Source organism: Penaeus monodon, chromosome 33 (assembly GCF_015228065.2).
Source record: "Penaeus monodon isolate SGIC_2016 chromosome 33, NSTDA_Pmon_1, whole genome shotgun sequence".
Classification (NCBI taxonomy): Eukaryota; Metazoa; Arthropoda; class Malacostraca; order Decapoda; family Penaeidae; genus Penaeus; species Penaeus monodon.
Window position 1 is genome coordinate 9,060,082 of NC_051418.1, and position 329 is coordinate 9,060,410.

At 52.3% G+C, this 329-nt stretch overlaps 1 protein-coding gene across 1 annotated transcript in view; it reads left to right on the forward strand.

Annotated features, from left to right (window-relative positions):
* Positions 1 to 329, forward strand: part of LOC119594234 (integrin alpha-PS2-like) — a 126,991-nt gene that overhangs the window by 92,967 nt on the left and 33,695 nt on the right. The window lies entirely within an intron of this gene.

A 329-nucleotide genomic window follows, 5' to 3' on the forward strand; every position in this document is an offset into this window, starting at 1 on the left:
ACGCCCACTCACTCTGTAGACGCGCGAATAATTCATGCTTCGCGACATTCGCGCGGAGTCTTATGTTTCAGCTCCTGCTCGCGTCAGTATCGCGAGGGGACTGATTTCCAGGGTTTGGAACAGGACAGGGCCACGCCCCTGCGGCCCGGGAGCAGCCACGGTAAGGTCGATCTTCGGTGCGAGTGTCGAAGGATGCTCGACCATAAAAGCCGCAAGTCGTTACTTTATTTATGTTTGTTTGTTCGAAGTGATGCTTCTGGCAGTCAGTGTCAATCGATGTTTTGGCGCCTTGTTCTTTTGGTCTTCATGTCGTAGAAATGCTTCCCTTA